General features: G+C 55.5%; 1 pseudogene; it reads left to right on the forward strand.

Moving 5' to 3' along the window:
• The first annotated feature begins 12,519 nt into the window (after nucleotides 1–12,519).
• The window catches only part of LOC144942204 (protein-glutamine gamma-glutamyltransferase K-like), a 28,876-nt pseudogene continuing 19,324 nt past the window's right edge, over nucleotides 12,520–22,071 (forward strand).

A 22,071-nucleotide genomic window follows, 5' to 3' on the forward strand; every position in this document is an offset into this window, starting at 1 on the left:
AGAGAGACATCCTTCTTTATGGCCTCGTTTCGCCAGCATTAGACCGAAGAATAACGCCACAAGGCGAACAGGACAAAGGCAACGCAGGTATCCAAATGTAATGCGAGCATAAACGGTGTTTGCTGCTGGGCTCTGGCCCAATCACACGGCCCGGGGTATTAGGGGGCGGAGCCCAGTATGGGAGGCATGTGAATGGGGGTGGAGCCAGCAGGGCAGTATGGGAAGGCCGGATCTGACGATCCGGAAGGGGAGGAGTCAGGATCACGTGGGAAACAGGATATAGGTGGGAGCCCGTAAGGGATCGGAGTCAGTTGCGGGAGTAAAGAGGCTGAGCCACGTTGGGTGGCCGGAGGGGATCCGCGCCATCGGCCACGTGGCTGAAGGTCCTTCGGCACGCCGTCGGCCAGCGTTGTGCGGAGTGAGGCAGTGGAGGAGCTATTGGAGGAGCACGCGTGGGCGCGCGCGAGGAGACGCTGGTCCGCTGTCGGGACCAGCGGGGTGCGAGGAAGAGCGGAGGAGCTGACGAGGGAGCGCGTGCGGGGTGTGTGCGAGGAGAGGAGCCGACGAGGGAGCGCGTGCGGGGCGCGCGAGGAGACGCTGGTCCACGGTCAGGACCAGCGGGGTGCGAGGCCGAAACTAAATAAAAGACCAACGGAGACCAGCAGTGCCTGACGAAGTCTTTGATTACATTGGTGTCAGAAGTACTTCGAGATGTCAAAACATCTCAAGAAGAAGAATCTACCTACGCCATCTTCAGAAGACGAAGAGGACCTTCCTCCGGCGGTGGCAGTCCCGACCACAGAGGGCGCGGGCGAAGCGGCGGTGAGCGACACGACAGGGGTACAAGATGTCATTGCGGCAGCCGGGCCGTCTGCGTCGACGGGCACCGAGGACGGCTGGCGGCTCGTGCCGGAGCAAATTGATTCGCTACGGGCCGTTTTGCTGGATTTGGTCACCCTGTTCGCGCCAGCGACGATGCCGGGACAGCCACGCGTCGGGCCTCTACGGGAGGAAACTTCGGGTGGGGCCGAGCCATCCACTATTGCGGCCTCTGCTAGGCTTCCCGCCTTTCCAGACACACGGCAGGACGCCGCCATCTTGGGAGCGGCCACAACTGAATGGCGGGAAGCCGCCATCTTGTCACCGTCACATGGGGCGCCCGCTACGGATGACAGCAGCTCGGGGACTCGCAGCCACCGTCTGACGACTATTAAAGGATTTACAGTCGGATGGGATTGGAGCGCATTCGCTTGGCGTTTTGAGTCGGCTGTCCGATCCGCCAAGTGGACGGATGCGGAGGCTTTGGAGGTTCTGCCGACGCTCCTGGACGACAAGTCCTTGAAATTTTTCTGCTCCATCGTGGCTGCGAAGAAGGCAACGCTGAAAGGGGCGTTCGACAAGATGGCGGAAGCATACGAGCCTCCGGACGACGCACACCGTAGATTTGTCCAGAGACAACGGGCGCCGGAGGAGTCACCTGTCGCGTTCCGCGGCGCTGTGGTTGAGTTGGCCATGGCCGCGTATCCCGAGACCGAGCCCGACTTGTTGGAGCCCTTGATACTGGGTAAGATGTTGGAGCTGTCCAAGGACCTGGGCATTCCGCTGCCCGTGTACGGCCACGAGCAGCTGACCTCCCGGTTGGCTGCCAAGTGCAGTTCAACTTGCGCCGTTGGGCGCAAATGGCCACCTGGACGGGGGGTCCGACCGTGGAGGGAGACGCCGTCGGTTGGACACCGTCGAAGGCCGTCTTCATCCCGGACGAGAGGGGGCCTGGCGATCTAACTGCGGCGGCGGCCCAGTGGGTTCCTCGAGGGAGAGCGGTGTCGCGCTCGGGACCCCCGTCGACGCATCGCCGGGACACCGGGGGAGCCGGGCGGTGGGCCGACTTGGCGTGTTACCGCTGCGGACGTCTTGGACATTTCGCGCGTGACTGCCGGAGTCGCCCTCGTCCACCTCTTCGCCCGGAGTCCCCGACCAGGGACGCGCCATCCACGTCGGAGGGTCGCCCGTGTCAGACGGCCCGACGGTGATCCTGCCGGACAGATGGATTCCTGCACCGGGTGGGCCTACCACAGCGACGGGGACACCTGGCCCTGCTCCCCCTCCAATCCCGCCGCGGTTGCAGTTGCAGGGGGCCCCGATTACGGACCTCTCTGGGGAACGGGGTGCTGGGAAGGACAGGCCTCCACCAGCGGCAGATGATTCCATTTCCGCCGCTCCTCAAACCCTGTCAGGACTGCGACCTTCGAGGGCGCCGCCTCTCGAGAAGGACGGGCCGGCGACCCGCACTCGTTCCAAATCCCTTCCCTTTCGTTGATTGTGTTCGTCATTTTGTGCTCTCCGTTGTGTCTGGTGTGATTGCTGAATGTGTTGCCGTCGCTCGCATTATTTTATCCTGTTTCAGCCGGGACGGCTGGTTTTTACATCAGGGGGGGGGGGGGTCATGTAATGCGAGCGTAAACGGGGTTTGCTGCTGGGCTCTGGCCCAATCACACGGCCCGGGGTATTGGGGGGCGGAGCCCAGTATGGGGGCGTGTGGGAGGCGCCGCCATTCACCTCGGGTCCAATTGGAAGCGAGGTGAATGGGGGTGGAGCCAGCAGGGCAGTATGGGAAGGCCAGATCTGATGATCCGGAAGGGGAGGAGTCAGGATCACGTGGGAAACAGGATATAGGTGGGAGCCCAGAAGGGATCGGAGTCAGTTGCGGGAGTAAAGAGGCTGAGCCACGTTGAGTGGCCGGAGGGGATCCGCGCCATCGGCCATGTGGCTGAAGGTCCTTCGGCACGCCGTCGGCCAGCGTTGTGCGGAGTGAGGCAGTGGAGGAGCTATTGGAGGAGCACGCGTAGGCGCGCGCGAGGAGACGCTGGTCCGCTGTCAGGACCAGCGGGGTGCGAGGAAGAGCGGAGGAGCTGACGAGGGAGCGCGTGCGGGGTGTGCGCAAGGAGAGGAGCCGACGAGGGAGCGCGTGCGGGGCGCGCGAGGAGACGCTGGTCCACGGTCAGGACCAGCGGGGTCCGAGGCCGAAACTAAATAAAAGACCAACGGAGACCAGCAGTGCCTGACGAAGTATTTTATTACACAAGCATGAATATCTCAAGACGATATCTCAATATAACATCTCAATATAATATCTCAATATCCCAAGTTAATACCTCAAGGCATTAATAACTCAAGCCATTAATATATCAAGTTAATATCTCAATATAATATCTCAATATAATATATCAAGTTAATATCCCAAGTTAAAATCCCAATATAATATCTCAATATCTCAAGTTAATATATCAAGTATTACATCATTCATATCTCGAGTTGAGCGATTGAATATTCCAACCCTGGAGAGGACGGATCTCTATACAGCAGTACCTCTGTACAGCGACAGCTTCGGACTCATAGACTCCCCAATCAGATGAGTCTCTGTGCAGAGTTCGTGCCATAAAACGACGGTCAGTGCATGAGATCGGACAGCGGGGAGTGAGTGAACTGGTGGAGCGGTGGTGCAGTGGGTTAGCGCAAACTTAGTTGCACCTATGCACGCGCTATGAAAAAGTGCCATTGCCTGAAACGTCGCCTATTATATATTCGTTTTCTTTTTAACGTCGTTGAGTGTTCTTTTTTTGTTGGGGTGTGCTTGTGCACCGCAGCCAGCGTAGGGTAGCATCATCATCATCTCCTGCTGTTGTGGATTGTGGAGTGACTCATGCAGCAAGCTATGGCTGCAGGGTTTTGGTAGTACATGTTGTTTATGCCATTTATTGTGAAAATTCCGTCACAGTTCCTATGATCACTGTTTCATTGCTTTCATGGCTTTATTTTTGTGATTTCAAAAAGTGTTTGGTTTAGCCATGTTTGTTTGTTGTAGTACAGAGTTAGACTGATGGCCTTAATCTAAGTTGTCTTGTGGTTGTTGTTGGTTGTTTGACTTGCATCCCACTGGGATTTTTGCATACAGCGTTGGTGTACGGTGATTTTTTTTCTGCAATATTTTGCTGTCTTTTCTTGAATTTTCTGTTTGTACTTAGTCACATATTCACTTTAAGATGTTTTTGTTCATGTTTTTGTTTTTTGTTTGTTGCGGTTGCACCCGATTCAAGAGCCGAATGGCTCACAGGGCTATAGCTAATAAATGAACTTGAACTTGAAATAATTTATTTTCATTTTTGAGGACGTCAAGTTCGACTCCAATGCCACGGCTGTCAGGGGCGAATTCTATCTGGATCCGTGGGAGTGGTGGAGTCTACACCACGCCCGGCCCTCTGAGTCTCCCCAGTGTTGAGTGGAGTGGGAGAGAGTCAATGCGAAGAGGGGAGGAAGGGGATGATGGAGAGAGTTCAAGGGAGAGAGCGAATGGGAGGGCGGGGTGAGGGAGGGGGGGTTTACGAAGGAGTGGAAGGGGAAATAACTGAAGGAAGGTGTTAGAAGTGAATTAAGGACTGCGGGGGAAGGAGTGAATGAGGAATCGGTCAATACGTTGTGAGAACGCTCGCTCTCTTGCTTGACTACCTTGAGATTTAAATACTGGGCGCCACGGTGGTTCGGTGATGTTAACTACCTCGCCTGGTATACAGGAGGTCGTCGGTTCAACCCCGACCCTGGCGCCTGCTGTATATTTGCAGTTTGCGTGTCTCTCTCCCTGTGGTCGCGTGGAATTGTTTCCGGGTCCTCCGGTTTTTCTCTCCACATTTAGAATCATACGTTTAGAGTATTTGGCTGCTATAACTTTCCATGTGATAATGATAAGCCACTTCGGTGAGCTATCATTTTCAGCCTATGTCACTACTGAAAAAGAGCTAAATAGTTCAGTGGGCATTTACCTGGTAAACAAAAAATAAATTTTGATTTAAAGCTTTCGTGACTGCAGGGATTCGTATTCTTGGTTCTCTCGGTAAAGTCACGTAGAAGGGAAATAATAAAATAATACAAATTATAAGCAATAAAAATAGATGTTTTATATTTTATTATTTCATTATTTCCCTTATACGTGACTTTACCGAAAGAACCAAGAATATAAAAAAGAAATAGTTTAGTTTTTTCGTTTTGAGATACGCGACGTGGTCGGGTCACACACACACACACACCCCACGTCTCCCTTGTAAGCCAGCCCCTCTATCAGAACGGACTCTCACCCGGGTTCTAAACAAAGATAACCTTTGTGACACACATTCAGCCACCTCCCTCCCAAATAACAACAACAACAAAAAACAATCCGAGTCAACGCCTCTGCTGAAATGAGCAACGCAACAGCGTTCATCTCCGTTGACGGGCGTGTGGAAATTCCACATTCTCCAGAGTGTGGGTCATGTCAATCCATAGGATGGCCACCGTTGACTCCCACCGCCACCCCAAGACTTGTAATTATCGACCCTGGAGTGACAGTAACGACGTTGGCAGTGATCGTGATCTTCACGACAATGATGCCGATCAGTTGAACACGTCGTAGGCTTTCGTGACCGATATCATCCATAATACAGGTTTTTTTTTGGGGGGGGGGGGGTTAGACCGCACAATATATAATTGAGTTGTTAAACCCGCCACCACCCGTCGCAGCTAATTAGCAAGGTTTGTCAGTAAACATAACGTGCCAATTCGTGACTATGATAATTGTTTTTTTACCCTTTTATCTAGCAACAAAACTGACACCTTTTTTAAAAGGAGTCATGTTTGCATAGACCACAATACCTGCAGTCATAATGTAAACAAAAAACATAACTCTGATAATGTATGCACTGTCCTTGAAGTTGATTGGGCCACACCCGAGGCAGCTTTCCTTAGAGCCTAGTCTCACATGGTGTTGGACCAGATGACGCCAAAAGGCGTACGATGTAAATTCGTGACTAGTACAGCGCGCCGGTGTGTTGGAGAGTAAAACCAACAACATTTACAAGTCGAGTCTTACTCTTCAACGCACCGGTGTGCTGTACTCGTCACGTGTTCTGGAATGCGACCTCAAACAGGGAGACATAAAGAGGTCGGGCGTGGTGCCGGCAACCCACCCACCCACCCACCCCCTCGTGTGCCGTTCCAGCCTTCAAGCTTGCACTTGGTGTTGAAACACCGGCAGGAATTTATGCTTTTATGCAACTTGTCCTTATATTTATTGTTTTATATTTTTATTATTTTATTATTTCCCTTCTTCGTCACTTTACCGAAAGAACCAATAATATTTGTCCTCATATTGTAAACGTTGTTGTAACTCGCTTACCCCTTCCCTATTTTGCACTCGTTTTTGCTGTTGTATTGTTTGTTGCTGTAACATGCTCACCCACCCCGACTGGACGTTCTGTGAAAAAGAGCTTCAGTGCTCGCTAATCAGCCTGAGGTCGGCATTGGGATGCGAGCCCGAACTGCGGCGAAGTCAGCGGCGGGAACTCCGGGGCTCGTAACCCGAAAGCCGGCAGCCAACTCGAGCGGGCTTCGCTTGGGACGGAGGTCAACGAATCGAGGACCACGTCGACCTCTTTAAAACTCATTTATTTAGAGCTGCTTTGTTGTGTCCAGTTCCGTTTCCCTTTCCCCCCGCACCTCCGACGAGCAAGGTTGGCTAGGTACGGTGCGAAAGAAGTTCAACATGCATACGCCACCGATGAGCAAGGTTGGCAACGTACGGCGCGAAAGAAGTTCAACATGCATAGTTTAACAAACGTACGCTCATGGGAATTCGGTATCTACAGATGAAATGCGGTGGTGGTGGTGGCAATGCTAAGTTGGGAGACGTCTCGCTTTTGCCTTTGGCATGGACCTAGGCACCGCAAGGAGGGGTTCAACCTGGGCGGCCTCCAATTCCTACCACAGCGGAGCTGCGGTCACTGCACGCCCATGCTCACACACACTCATCATCATCCACTCACTGACTCATATCTACCAATCCCCGCTCCCTCTCATCCCCCTCACTGATTCGAGGCCTCTGGTTCGAGCAAGGGGGTGTTGGAAGGATTCACTGCAGCGTGACATAATCACCGCCACCACGATCACGACAACAACCATCAGACTCGCCGCCATCGCCTCCAGCTATACATAAAACTCCACCACCAGGCTATCTCTTGACATACGTGGTGGTGGTGGTGGTGGTGGTTGATGTGGTAGTTGTGGTGCTGGTAGTGGTTGGGGACGTTGGTTTTCAAGTGGTGGCGGTGATGGTTGTCGTGGTGGTTGTCGTGGTGGAGGTTGATATGGTATAACAGCGGCGTCATCCCCTCACTGCCTCATATCTTCCAATCCCCTCGCCCTTTAATCACCTCACTGACTCATCGCTTCCAATCCCCTCGCCCTATGAATCCCTCGCCATGACGCCGCTGTTATACCACAGCAACCTCCACCACTTGCAAACCAACGCCCCCAACCACTACCAGCACCACAACTACCACATCAACCTCCACCACGACAACCACGCATGTCACAAGAGAGGCTGGTGGTGGAGTTTTACGGATAGGTGGAGGCGATGGCGGCGAGTCTGATGGTTGTTGTAGTGATCGTGGTGGCGGTGATTATGTCACGCTGCAGTGAATCCTTCCAACACCGCCCCCTTGCTCGAAGCGGAGGCATCGTGGCAGCGGCTCCCACTGCTGGCTCGGTGCCAGGTCTGGCGATCACCTCGCTCAGACGTTCCCCCTTGCAGTGTCGCCTCGAGCGAGGCTCCTCCACTCTCATCGCGCTGACATCATCTGTGTAGGAGCGGGGGGGGGGGAGATCTCGTCAAGACCAACACCGTTGACAAGGTGCACATCAACAGACCCTTTGGGGAGTCAGTGCTGGGTGAAGGTGGTGATGATAATGGTGACAGTGATGGAGGTCTTTACCGACGATGACACGTGGGTGGTGGTGATAGTGGTGAAGTTGATATTGGTTATGGTGACGGTGATGGTGGTGGTGATGATGATGGTGATGATGGTGGTGGTGGTGGCGGTGATGGTGGTGATGGTGGCGGTGATGATGATGGTGGTGTTGGCGGTGATGGTGATGGTGGTGGTGCTGGTGGTGGTTGGTAGTGGTCCTGGTGGTGCTGGTGGTGGCGGTGCTGGTGGTGGTTGGTAGTGGTCCTGGTGGTGCTGGTGGTGGCGGTGCTGGTGGTGGTTGGTGGTGGTGCTGGCGGTGGTTGGTGGTGGTCCTGGTGGTGGTGGTGCTGGTGGTGGTGGTTGGTGGTCTCCACGAGTCACCACATCGGTCACCAACCGCATCGCGCGCTTTCAGATGATCTTCTGCGGCCGTCGGGAACGCTCTTTCCTTCCGATACTAGGAAGCCACTGGAGCCGTGCACTTTCAAATCACCTAGATTGGAACGTAATTGATTTAGAACTGCTTGCTTAGTTTGTTGTCCTTCCCCGCACCTCGGATTAGTACGGTTGGCTACGTACGGTGCAAAAGAAGGTCAACATACAGTACATACACTGAGCAAAGGGAAGACCTGAGAGTCAGATGGTTGGACAGTGTTCTTGCAGATCTCGGGGTAATGTTGCCCGCCACTTGCTCGGGGTGGTTGTGGCCACATCCACCCCCTCACGGGGGTCCTGTGCTGTTACCTTCACAGGTGCTCGCCAACAAAACTTGCCCCAATAGCCTGAACAAGCTACACGGCGGGGCTTTGTATATATGTGCACGTGTCTGTGTATCCCGTGGGGAGCGGTAGCGTAGCGGTTTGCGCTCACGGCCAACACCAGTGACGATTATCTGAACCGGTCCTGGGCCTCCCCTAGGTCGACTCAGCCTCAAATGAGTACCTGGTGCGGTGTGTAAACATCGCCACTGGGGAGACAAAGGCGGTCGGGCGTGGTGCTGGCCACCCACCCCCTCGTGTACCGTTCCGACCTTCATAGGTGCTCGTTAACAGCACTTGCCCCTCCAGTCTGTTCAGGCTATACGGGGAATCTTTATCTTTGTATCCCGCGTGGGGAGCGGGAGCGGTAGCGGAGCGGAGCGGTTTGCGCGCCGCGCTATGAACCTGGCGAGCCAAATTCGATTCCCGCTCACGGCAAACACCAGTGACGATTATCTGAGCAGTTCCTCGGGCTCCCCTAGGTCGACTCAGTCTCAAATGAGTACCTGGTGCGGTGTGCAAACATCAAGTGGGAAGATCGCACCACCGATGCGAGTTGTCCTCCTCCAAGCTGACACCATCAGCATTGAAGCAATACTTTTAATCATTCGAGATTTGAAGTTTTCGTGATTGCAAGGATCCATACTCTTTGGTTCTTTCGGTAAAGTCACGTAGGTGAAAATGAAAACAAAAATAACTCAATTAAATCACGACGTATCGGAGGCAACTACAAGCTTCCGTCATCAGGTGGCACAACCACAGCAAAAGAAACAGAATTACAGTAATTGACTTTACCGAAATAACCAAAGAGTACACTTTTAAATTTTGATTTCAAGCTTTCGTGACTGCAGGGATTCATATTCTTGGTGCTTTCGCTAAAGTCACGTAGAAGGGAAATAATAAAATAACAAAAAATATAAAACAATAAAAAATATCAATCATCATCAGGTATGAATTCTTTTTTGTTTTATATTTATATTATTTTATTATTTCCCTTCTACGTGACTTTACCGAAAGAACCAAGACTATAGTACACTTCTAATCAACCAACTTCGATGGACCGGGCACTTGCATCCGCATGCCTGAGAACCGCCTTCCCCGCCAGATCCTTTTCTCCCAGCTCTCCGATAGTCAGCGGACAAGGAGGGGGGGGGCACAAAGAAAGCGGTTCAAGTACACCTTCAAGTCCCCCATGATGCGCCGAAAAAAACAGCCTTCAAGAGGAGGAGGAGGAGCAGCAGGCAGGCTGCCCGCCGACTCGGGCGGCGGCCGCTGCATCCTCCAGGCCACGGCCCCCCTTGTAGACTCGCAACGTGTCGATGCCCCCAACAGAGAGAAAGGAAACGAACCCTGCACTGCGGAGCCCGCTGCCATCTGGGATCAGCGCGTGGCGCCCTCAATAATAATAATAATAGTTCCATTTGTAACGCGCGCAAATTTGCAGACGTAGTGGCCGCAACTCAGAGGCGCGGAGCCAAGCTCAGAGTCGCTCGAAAGCATGATTGTAGAGGTGAGTTTTTAAGTCTCTCTTGAAGGAGGCGATTGAGGTGATGCTGCGAATGTGCAGAGGGATATCGTGCCAGACTGTTGGGGCTGCCACCGAGAAGCGGCGCATAGACGTGATGACCATCCTGGATCTTGGTATCAAGAGGAGGTCGTGAGTCGCGCTGCGCAGGCATCTGCCGTGTGCTGAGCTGCAAGTTGTCAATAATGAAGAGAGTTACGGCGGGCAGGCAGATGTGAAGGCATTGTGGCCAATGCTCAATGATCTGCGGATCCAGCATCGGACTCCTCAGCCAGCTCAAGAGCCACCACGAAGCCTGATGAGCCGTTCATCGTCTAGCCCCGAGGGACTGCCGACGACGACGTGAACATCGCCACCAAGAGAGACAAAGGCGGCCGGGCGTGGCGCTGGCCACCCACCCCGTCATGCGACGTATTCGCCTTGCTAACGGCACTTGCCCCAACAGTATATTAAGGCAATGCGGGGGGGGGGGGGATCTTTGTCTTTGTGTTCCGCGTGACGTCGAGGGAGCGCTCTTCGTTTCAATCGGCGTGTTCACGCAATCATTGGGCACGTCCGGCGAGTCCACTTGCTATTTGAACGGAAGAGAATATTGGAAAACGGGTGACGGGTCTCGTGTTTGTCTGGAGTTTTGCCAATCCTTGGCACACGGAGAGTTAAGGCGTTAAGGGGGTTTGTAAGGAGGAGCAAGAACAAACGGAGGAGGTGGAAGAGGTTGAGGTGGGGGCAGAGTAGCAGGACGCTCGCGACGAGAACGTCGAGGAGGAAGGAGTGATATTTAAGGACTCGAGGAAGAGGATGAGGAATCAAGATACGGGATGTTTGTAGGAGGAGTGAAGGTTGAGATGTAGGAGGAGCTCGGCCGAGGTGAAAGAGGAGGAGAAGGAGGAGGTGAAGGATGTGAAAGTATAGGAGGTGAAGGAGGAGGTGCAGTGGGTGAAGGAGGATGTGAAGGATGTGAAGGAGGAGGAGGTGTAGTGGGTGAAGGAGGATGTGAAGGATGATGTGAAGGATGTGAAATGGGTGAAGGAGGATGTGAAGGATGTGAAGGAGGAGGAGGTGCAGTGTGTGAAGGAGGATGTTAAGGATGTGAAGTGGGTGAAGGAGGATGTGAAGGATGTGAAGGAGAAGGAGGTGCAGTGGGTGAAGGAGGATGTGAAGGAGGAGGTGAAGAAGGAGGTGAAGGAGGAGGTGCAGTGGGTGAAGGAGGATGTGAAGGAGGATGTTAAGGATGTGAAGTGGGTGAAGGAGAATGTGAAGGATGTGAAGGAGGAGGTGCAGTGGGTGAAGGAGGATGTGAAGGAGGATATGAAGGAGGAGGTCAAGGAGGAGGTGAAGGAGGAGGTGCAGTGGGTGAAGGAGGATGTGAAGGAGGAGAAGGATGTGAAGGATGTGAAGGAGGAGGAGGATGTGAAGGATGTGAAGGAGGAGGTGCAGTGGGTGAAGGAGGATGTGAAGGAGGATGTGAAGGAGGAGGTGAAGGAGGAGGTGAAGGAGGAGGATATGCAGGATGTGAAGGAGGAGGTGAAGTGGGTGAAGGAGGAGTAGGAGGTGCAGTGGGTGAAGGAGGATGTGAAGCAGGATGTGAAGGAGGAGGAGGAGGTGAAGGAGGATGTGAAGGAGGAGGAGGATGTAAGGAGGAGGTGGTGTGTGCTTGAGTCGTGGTTGGGGCACGGCAAGAACGCGGCCGCTCCCTGGCTCCGCCCGCCCGCCCGGCCGGTCGAGCCGCGTGCCTCCTCCCTCGCCTCGTGCCACGGTCTCTAACGCCAAGTGCGCTCAAGCGATCCAACAGTCCGGGTCAACACGAACATTCAAGCCCCATTTCCCGTGTAACCACACGAGCAATGTGCCGTGCGTGTTAAGCCTGAGTTGTCGTCTTTGGGCGATAGCACGACGTTGTTGCCGAACTTGAGAGCGTCTATTTGTTGATCAGTTTATTTTTTTATTTTTAAAAGAGTAAAATAAATGAATAAATGTAATTCTTTACACAAACAGGCGACGAATGTTGAGTGATTTGTGATGAATGCGTGGCCAATGTGGGCGTGGTTGTCTGCGTGTGTGTATGTGAGAGTGAGTGGGAACGTGTGTGTATGTGGGTACGTGTGTGTGTGGGTACGTGTGTGTATGTACGCGTGTGTGTGGGGGTACGCGTGTGTGTGTGGGTACGTGTGTGTGTGTGGGTACGTGTTTGGGTGGGTACGTGTGTGTGTGTGTGTGGGTACGTGTGAGGGGCGGTGGCGCTGCAGTTAGCGCGCTGCACGACCAACCCGGCCACCCGAGTTCGATTCCCGCTCACGGACAACACCAGTGACGATTATCTGAACCGGCTCTGGGCCTCCCCTACGTCGACTCAGCCTCAAATGAGTACCTTGGCCGGTATGTAAACCTCGCCGCTAGGGAGGCAAAAGCGGCCGGCCGTGGTGCTGGCCACCCACCCCTTCGTGTGCCGTTACCGGCCTTCGCAATGCGTCAGCCACGACACCACAGTTCAAGCCCCAGACATCGTCCCCTCTCACTCCACCGTCACCCGTCCTGCTCCCACCCCTCCCCTCTCCCCGTCTGGGGGGGGGGGGGCGTCCTGAGCCCCCCCTCCCTCCCCTCTCTCTCTCGAGGGTGGAGTTGGAATGAGGAGTCGCACCCCGTTGCCTTCCTCGGCAGTGCCTCCACGCCCTCCACCGTGCAGGTACAGCGCACGCGCGCCGAGTGCGGCCCGTGAACTCGGCGTTCCCAGGCCGGTGGACCGGAAGATCCCAGGCCGGTGAATTCGGCGTTCCCAGGCCGGTGGGCCGATAGATCCCAGGCCGGTGAACTCGGCGTTCCCAGGCCGGTGGACCGATAAATCCCAGGCCCGTGAATTCGGCGTTCCCAAGCCGGTGGACCGATAGATCCCAGGCCCGTGAATTCGGCGTTCCCAGGCCGGTGGACCGGTAGATCCCAGGCCGGTGAACTTGGCGTTCCCAGGCCGGTGGACCGATAGGTCCCAGGCCCGGTGCTTTCCCCCCCTCCCCCGCCTTCTTCCCCTCCTTCTAAATCAAACGCCGCCGTTGGCGGGGGCCCCTCTCTCGATGGCTGACCGCGAGGAGCTAGGTCGACAGTACGCGGAGGGACGGCGCCACCGCCTCTCGTCCGTGTGCCCCAGCCCGATTGGCTCGGGGCAATTCCCGGGCATCGGTTTCCCCCCCGGGGTAGCTGCCCCCCGTAAGGGCCGCTCGCTTCGCCGCCTGTGCTGCTGTTGCCTGCCCGCGCGGCGTGCCCCGGGAGGCGAGGGCGACTACACGGCACCGCTCAGCTCCGGGAAGAATCAGCACGCCGCCGCCGCGGAGGAGGAGGCCGAGGAGGAGACCGAGCTGCGTGAGTGTCGAGGGATGCTCGTCGAGACGAGTCGTTCACACGCACGCTCGCTCGTGCGTTCGATCGTGCGCTCGCTAGCCCACGCGTTCTGTGCAGTGCACGGCTTCGTCATCATTCACCCAATGTCTTCATTCGCGAAGTCAAGACAGTCGCTTAGCGGTCAGACAATCAAGTGCTTCGTCGTTCGTTCAGTAAATCTTATGGTTAGCAAATAAGTCGGTCGATCGCGTAGTTACTGATTCATTCACTCAGCGGCGTAGTCCTTCATTCCATCACATGGTTACTCAGTCATTCAGGCTTTCACTTTGTCACTCATTCAGTCAGTACGTCGCGTAATTAATCGGTTAGTTACTTAATCAATCGTGCAGTCATCCCGTCACTTGGTCATTCATTCAGACAGTCTATCACATTCAGCGAATGACTCATTCTGTCATTGCATCGCCCACTCTATCGCATACTGCTCTCGCTTGAACAGGGACTTACTCATTCACGCACTCCATCATTAGGTCAATAAATACATCACCCCATTCAAGGCTCACACCCACTCACTCTGATTTCATCACTTCTTCATTCATTTATTCACTCACTCAATAGATCAATGCATCTCTCACTCACCCATTAATTTATTGCATCGCTCACCCGCCCATTCCATCATTTAATTACTCATTTATTCCATCATTTCATCGCTCACCGATGTAATCACTCACCAACTCACATTTTCTTTGCAAAACTGACTCACTCAATACATTATTTATTTACCCCTTCGCTAATTCAGTCACTGGATTACTGTATAACGCACTCATTGCGTCATTCACTCGCTGACTTGCTCCATAATTTCTATCACTCAAACACTTACTCGCCCATTCATCACCCTCGTTGTCCTTCCCCCGCACTTCCGATCAAGCACGGTTGGCTACGCACGGCGCGAAAGAAGTTCAACATACATACATCACTCACTCACTGCATCACTCCGTCCTTCACTAATTCAATCACTGCATCACCCGCTCACTCACTCGATCCGGCCATCTATCTACATAGACAATCCATCACTCACTGCGCCATCCACCTCAGCGCCACGACATCTCGTATCCCCATCCACGCCTCTCCCTATCCCTTCCTCCACCGGTGAATCCCCCACCCGTCCCAGCCCGCATCCCTTCACGAGCACCTGACAGCTTCACTGGCGCTGCGCCACCAACGGAGACGAAACACCGGGTTCTACAAACACTTTGCCCAAGGGGCTTGTGCTGTTTTCTCTCTCTCTCTCGCTGTCAAGCATATCGTAAACGCGCTGTCAGTTACAAGCCACGACACGAAGCAGTTTGCAATACTGCAAATACATCAATAAAAACCCTCGCAGCTCAGCAGTGCACCAGCTTGTGTGCATGTGTATTCGGGGAGCGGTGTGGGTGAGCGGTGGTGCAGCGGCTAGCGCGCTGCGCTACGAACCCGGCGACCAGAGTTCGATTCCGAACACAAGTGACGATTATCTGAACCGGTCAGGGGCTTCTTGGAGGTCGACTCAGACTCGAATGAATACCTGGTGTGATGTGTAAACATCGCCACGAGGGAGACAAAATGCGGCCTGGTCGTGGTGCTGGCCACCCACCCCCTTGCGTGCCGTGCTGGCTGTCATAGGTGTTGGTGGACTAAACTTGTCCCAACAGTCTGTTAAAGGCGATACGGGGGGGGGGAGGTCTTTGTATTTGTGTGTGTGTCAGAGAACAGGCTGTAGATGGTCACCTTTATAGCCGCGTGTCCCCCGAAACTCGAGGGGCAAGCTGCTCCCTTGTTAGCCTCTGATCTCCTGCATACCTTGCCAGGTTTTGCGTGTGAGTCAAAGTTGTCATTCGTCGATGTAAGTACATTTTGAGGGCATACGGCTAGGGCAGGGGTCGGCGGCTCTCTGAAATATCGTGAAACAGCAAACGACCACTCGTTTGCGATGTCGCATTCAGTGCTATAGAGGGATATGAAATGAACGTCAGTGGAATACACAATAAGTTCACTCTCCAATGAGAGTTTACCTTACTTGCAAAACAGTCGATCGATTTACATTATTTTTTAAACTGACTTCAGACCAGATTAAGAGATCATGGCTAGCCAATTACAATACAGTTAAGACACATTCAAATAATTTTGACATGCTGGAACTACCACTGTCCCATGAAGTGCTAAAATATACAACACAAATTAAAACAAACATGTAATTCACGTATGAACACTTAAATCTGGTTACTATCTTGCAGGCATATTCTAAAACCAACCCTTTTAAACATATCGATAGAAAAAGGTTCGTGTTTGACGTTACAATACTCGACGGTAAGTCATTCCTTCTCTCGTATTTAGAGAAAGACTTAACTCCCGCGTGTATTCTCATCGTGACCTCCCCCACGCATGTCCCCGTGTGACACCACATGCATCCCCTTGTGAACTCCCCATGTGTATCCTCACCGTGACCTCCCCCTACCTCCCCACGGGACCTCAGTGGGCGAGCGCCTGGTCGTGTTGCGCGTGGAGAGCGCGGGGAAGGAGGAGGCGGCGCGCGAGCACCGCACCGGCGGCTTCGCGCAGGCGCAGCTCGTGCTGCGGCGCGGGGCCCCGTTCCGCCTGCGCCTCAAGCTGAGCCGCGCCGTGCAGCGACACCGCGACTCCATCGTCCTCGAGTTCAGCACCGGTAGGTGGACAGCGACGGGGCGTGGCCAGTGGGGCTAAAGTTCAGCACCGGTAGGTGGACAGCGACGGGGCGTGGCCAGTGGGGGCAAAGTTCAGCACCGGTTGAGTGGACAGCATCTGGGCGCGGTGCGTGGGGGTTTTAGAGTTCAGCACCGGTTGGTGGACAGCGACGGAGCGCTGTGGGTGGCGAGGAGGGGGTAGTAGAACTCAGAACTGGTGAGTGGACAGCGACGGAACGCGGCGGGTTGGAGTGGAATCATTATAATGATAGAGGTAATGGGCGAAAGCGATGATGAGGGTGGTAATGGTCTGTCGTATACCAAGGTGAAATTAGAAACGTTATCGATGTGTGGATATCGAGGTTATTAAGCCATTCAGTGGCCTCACTGGAGGCGAAACGGGCAGTGTGGGATCAGCTGATTCATGGTCTGGCTCCGGTGGCCGCAGCAGTCACATTTCGGACTCTTTATTCATTTTCCATTGATGAAGGATGTTTTGGATGGTGATAGAATAACGGTAATGATGCTGGGGAATGAGATGATAAGGCGTTCATGGGGGTGATAATGATGAAGTTGATAGGATGATGGGGGTGGTGATGCTGGTGGATCATGGAGGTGATTGTGGGAATGATCGAGGTGTTATGGGGTTAATTACCGCATGCAGTAAATTGAGTGAGGTTGGGATGATGATGGGGGTGAACATATTTTGAGGATGATAGGGATAATTGTGATAAAATGATTGGAATTATGTTAATGGTGATGATGTTGGTGACAAGGATGATGATTACGCTGTTGCTAATACTGATGAGTATTATGACGCTGCTGCTGATGACTAGTAAGTTGCTACTGATGCTGATGATGCGGAAGCTCCTACTGATGATGATAATCACGACGCTGCGGATTCTGACGACGCCGCTCACGAACAATAACGGCACTCAACACACGAATGCAGAAGATTTTACTGGCGGTGGTGGTGGTGGTGGGTAGCGACGATGCTGATTCTGCTGATGATGCTGCTGATGATGCTGATGATGATGATGCTGCTGATGATACTGATGATGCTGATGATACTGATGATTATAATCCCCCTCTCTGTGGCCGTACCCCTCCCCTCCACTCACTCCTCATCCTACCACACAGGTCTGTCCCCGCAGCTGCGCAAGGGGACACTGATCCAGGTCCCCTTGCGCTGGGAGCTGCCGCCCGAGCAGCAGGACGACGCGGGAGCCCAGCAGGACGGAGGCGCGGGAGGCCAGAGCCAGGAGGGTGGGGGCCAGGAGGGTGGGGGCCAGGAGGGTGGGGGGGAGGAGGGGGGCGGGTGGAGCGCCGTGGTGGAGCGCGAGGAGGAGCGCGCGCTGCACGTGCTCGTGTGCTCGTGCCCGCGCTCCGTGGTGGCGCGGTACGAGGTGGCAGCGTGCGCACACAGCGACACCGCGGCGGCGGAGGAGGAGGTGCGCTCCAAGCGAGAGCCACTCAGCGTCTACATCCTCTTCAACCCGTGGTGCCGCGGTGAGGCAGTGGGGCGGTGACGTGGGGTGGGGAGGTGGGGTCGAGGGGGAGGGGGAAATGTGTGTGTGGGGGGGTGTGTGGGGGTGTGTGTGTGTGGGGGGGTGTGTGTGGGGGGTGTGTGTGGGGGGGAGGTGTGTGATGGTGTGTGTGTGGGGGGGTGTGTGTGTGGGGGTGTGTGTGGGGGGGTGTGTGTGGGGGGGTGTGTGGGGGTGGTGTGTGTGGGGGGGTGTGTGTGGGGGGGTATGTGTGGGGGGGGGTGTGTGTGGGGGGGGGGGTGTGTGTGGGGGGGGTATGTGTGGGGGGGGGTGTGTGTGGGGGGGGGTGTGTGTGGGGGGGGTGTGTGTGGGGGGGTGTGTGGGGGTCAACAACTATGAGATAACTATTGAGGATGCACGGGGATGACGAGGGCGGGTGGAGGAGTGGGGAAAGTGAGGGAAGGGAGGGGGAATGTGCAGGAGTGAGGACGGGGAGGAGAAGGAGGAGGAGCAGGGTGAGGGGGAGTGAGGGCGGGAGGAGAAAGGAGGAATGTGGAGAATTGGGGAAGAGTGAAGGAAGATGAAGTTGATGATGATGCTGATGACAGTTAAGGAGAAGGGGCAAGAAAGAGTGGGGCGTAGGAGGAGGGTCAAGGCAGAGCATGGAGGGACGGGGAGGAGGGTGGAACGATGGTGGAGATCCAATGCGGATGGCGGTGATGTCCGAGCGGATGACGATGCTGATGCTGCCACCGCCGCCGCTGCGTAGAGGATACGGTGTACATGGAGAGCGAGGAGGAGAGGCAGGAGTACGTGCTGCGGGAGACGGGGCTCATCTACTACGGCAACAAGGAGCAGATCAGCGCGAGGCCCTGGGTCTTCGGACAGGTCTTTCTCGTCATCATCATCATCAGCCACCACCGCCACCATTGTCACCACAACACACCGTTATCATCATCAGTCTTATCCATCGAGCGCCACGGTGGTGAGATGTTAACTACTTCGCCTGATATACAGGACACCGTGGGTTCGCTCCCGATGCTGACTCCTGTATATTTGGAGTTTGCGTGTCCTCCCCGTGGTCGCGTCGATTGTTCTCCTTCGGGTTTTACCTCTAGATTTAGAAACTTGCGATTCGAGTACGTGGCTGCTATATATATCAACAAGATAAGACACTTCTTTTGGGCTATCATTTGTGGCGAGGTCGCTTCTGAAAAAATACCTCAGTGGGTCTAACCTCGTGAAATAAAAAATAGTTTTTGTTTTGTTTTATACTTCACTATCATCACCAACTTTTTCTTCGTCCACCTCCCCCTCCTCCTCCCAACCTCCCCTCTTCCCACCTCGCCCCCTCTCCTCCTCTCCCTCCTTCCTCCTCCTCAGTTCGGTAAGGACATGCTTGACACGTGCCTGCACCTGCTGGACCGCGCCAACATGCCGCTGTACGGACGCAACGACCCCGTGAACGTGGCGCGCGTCGTGTGTGGCATCGTGAGTAGAGACACGAGATTCACGCCCCCCCCTCCTCGCCTTCCCCCCAACGTCTGAACACCTCAATAAGCCCTCCCCCCCCCCCACAGTCTACGGGGACCCCCAACAGCCATTGTTGTCCTGAAACTACGCCCGCCGCCTTCGTAAACCCGCGCTGACCGGCGCCGTCAAGTACACCCCCAGGGAGTCCAGCATCCAGCAGTGGATTGACAAAGCGGACCGGCACGTGTGCGCGTCGATTGCACGTCCTGCATCACGCCGCATATGCAGGACGCGCGCCGCGAGACCATACTTCACCGCGCTGGTCACAATTGGTGAAGGGGCGGAGCCGAGGACCGGGTCGAATAAATCCCACGGCGCTGATGTTTGTGAGCCCTGCCTGGGAATCGAACTCGAGAATGTTTTGGTTCGTAGTTCAGTGCTCGAGACCCTTCTCGGGTGCCAATACTGAGTCGGAGCTCCCTAATGCACACGCGTGGAGAAAGTAGCTGTCAGCGAGCGCCTATTAAGTCCCGACGTGGCACGCGGTGCGGTTGTGTGGCCAGGAACGACGCCCCGGCCGCCTTTGTCTCCCCAACCACCGATGTATGTGCTGCCCTCTACACACTAGGTGCCCACTTCAGACCGAGTCGACCCAGAGGAGACTCGGATCGTGGCGCTCGTAGCGCGGTGCGCCACCGTCTCTCACTTGGCTCACAAAGCGCGCGCTCGCTGCAGGTCAACTCGCAGGATGACAGCGGGGTGCTGGAGGGGAACTGGTCCGGGGACTACACGGAGGGCACCTCGCCGGCCGCGTGGACCGGCAGCGCCGAGATCCTGCAGGGCTACCACAAGGGAGCACGCCCCGCGCCCGTGCGCTTCGGCCAGTGCTGGGTCTTCTCCGGGGTCACCACCACCGGTGTGGAAGCAGCCGTGCCTCGCTGCACCACGCCGCACCACCACGCCACACCGCACCACACCGCACCTCGCCCCACCTGGCCTCGCCAAGCTCAACCACAACCGCGCCGCACTGCATCGCACCACGATCCACCGCGCCGTTACGACATTAAACTCCACCGCGTCACGCGGCACCTAAACGACGTCGCAACCTCCAGCGCCGTGACCCGCGCTGCACCGCTCCGACCATGTCCACCACCGCCGCCCTGCCCGCCCTAAACCACTGTCCACCCTGCCTTGCCTCTGCCCGCCCTAAACCACTGTCCACCCCGCCTTGCCCCTGCCACCCGTGCCCTGTCCACCCGTGCCCCCGCCCGCCCGCACCGTGCCCACAGTGATGCGCTGCCTGGGCATCCCGTGTCGCAGCGTCACCAACTTCTGCTCGGCGCACGACACGGACGTCAGCCTCACGACCGACGTCTACGTGGACGAGAAGATGAAGCCGATAGACGACCTCAACACGGACTCCATCTGGTACACGCATACCGACTGCCTGTCTGCAGATGTCTTTGCCTGTTGGATTGTATGTCTCGTCCCCGTGTCTGTCTTTCGAGTTGGTTGTCTGTCTGTGCGCTCGTTGTGTTGTCTGCGTATCGAATTGTATCTTTATGTCTCCAACTGATCCTTGTCGATTTAGAATTAATAATAGTAATGCAATTTATAACGCGCGCAAACTTGCTGACGTAACGGCCGCAACTCAGAGGCGCGGAGCCAAGCTCAGAGTCGCTCGAAAGCACGTGGTTGTAGAGGTGAGTTAGTAAGTGTCTCTTGAAGGAGGCGATTGAGGGTGATGCTGCGAATGTGCAGAGGGGTAGCGTTCCAGACTTTTGGGGCTGCCACCGACGTGACCATCCTGGATCTTGGTATCAAGAGGAGGTCGTGAGTCGCGCTGCGCAGGCTTCTGCCGTGTGCTGAGCTGCAAGTTGTCAATAATGAAGAAAGGTAGGGCGGGCAGGCAGATGTGAAGGCATGGCGGCAGAGGCTGGCGATCTTGTAATTGACCCGACTGGCGATGAAGCAACTGTTACTGCTCCTGTAACAGCTGCTGAAAGTGTTGGTGCCGCTTTTACATTTGATGCTACTGCTGCTGATGGTGATGCTAATACTGTTGCTACTGCTGATACTGCAGCTGATGATGATGATGTTGGTGCTGCTACTGATGATGCTGATGATGCTGATGCGTCCTCGTTTTACAGGAACTTCCACGTGTGGAACGAGTGCTGGATGGCCCGGCCTGACCTCCCGATGGGATACGGGGGGTGGCAGGTGATCGACACGACCCCCCAGGAAACCAGTCTAGGTGAGCCCCCCACAACAACAACAAAGCCCCCCTCAACCCCACCCCGTCCCACCCCCATCTCTCACCCCCTCCCACGTGGCCCTAAATCCTCCCGTGACCCCCACAGTTGCCCCCACGTGGGCAATCATAAGGGGGGCGTTTTGCCAGTTCTGAACATCCACGGGCACTGGACTGATATCTGCACCGGCCCTGGATACTTGCCACGTTGGCTGGCGTGGTGAAGTATGTACACCATACGCGCCACTGATTAACCAATCATTGTCACGAGTACGTTGGCACATTTTTAGTCTAACAGCTGCGAAGAGTGAACCACTCGCTCCATATACAGTACAGATTCATGCTGAACTACTCCCCTCACTCCCCGCACCCCCCTCCTTGCTCCCCTCCCTCGCTCCCCCCCCCTCCTCTCCCTCCCCGCACCCCCCCTCCTCCCCCTCCCCGCACACCCCTCCACTCCCTGCACCCCCCTCCCCTCCCTCCTCTCCCTCCCCGCACACCCCTCCCCCCACTCCCTGCACCCCCCTCCTCCCCCTCCACTCACCCCCCTCCTCCCCCTCCACTCACCCCCCTCCTCCCCCATCCACTCACCCCCCTCCTCCCCCTCCACTCACCCCCCTCCTCCCCTCCACTCACCCCCCTCCTCCCCCTCCACTCACCCCCCTCCTCCCCTCCACTCACCCCCCTCCTCCCCCTCCACTCACCCCCCTCCTCCCCCTCCACTCACCCCACCCCTCCTCCCCCTCCACTCACCCCCCCTCCTCCCCCTCCACTCACCCCCC

The sequence above is a fragment of the Lampetra fluviatilis genome, chromosome 26 (genome assembly GCF_964198595.1).
Source record: "Lampetra fluviatilis chromosome 26, kcLamFluv1.1, whole genome shotgun sequence".
NCBI lineage: Eukaryota > Metazoa > Chordata > Hyperoartia > Petromyzontiformes > Petromyzontidae > Lampetra > Lampetra fluviatilis.